A 392-nucleotide genomic window follows, 5' to 3' on the forward strand; every position below is an offset into this window, starting at 1 on the left:
GAAAGAGGCCGGCAGGGATCCCCGCCTGTCAGGAGGAGAGGCCTGAAAGCCAGCCAGCTGAACGTAATTGGGGGGTCATTAAAGCCAATCGCCCCTGCGCCGGGCAAGGGGGGAGGGCGCCTGAGGCGACCAGGCCCGCGCCCAGTGCCCACCTCGGCCGCCGCTGACGACCTTCGCGTGGAACAAAGCGGAGCCCGAACTGGCCCCGGCCCGACCCTCTCGCCGGGCACTCCTCGCCACGATCCGAATGCCGTCCAGCCGCTCACTCGAGCCCGCCTCCTGCGAACTCCGTGTTCTCTTCGAGTTCTCTTCAGCGCATCCACTGGGGAGCGGGGTGGGGGGTGGGGCCTCAGATCGCCTCCCGGAGCGCCCGTCCCGGCAGGAGAGAGCCG

The 392-nt window shown here is 69.9% G+C and overlaps 1 protein-coding gene across 1 annotated transcript in view; it reads right to left on the reverse strand.

Moving 5' to 3' along the window:
• Positions 1 to 392, reverse strand: part of LHX8 (LIM homeobox 8) — an 18,311-nt gene that overhangs the window by 16,674 nt on the left and 1,245 nt on the right. The gene's annotated exons all lie outside the window — the stretch shown is intronic.

This window comes from Gekko japonicus, unplaced genomic scaffold (genome assembly GCF_001447785.1).
Source record: "Gekko japonicus isolate JY-2015 unplaced genomic scaffold, Gekko_japonicus_V1.1 scaffold30, whole genome shotgun sequence".
In the NCBI taxonomy this organism is placed as follows: Eukaryota; Metazoa; Chordata; class Lepidosauria; order Squamata; family Gekkonidae; genus Gekko; species Gekko japonicus.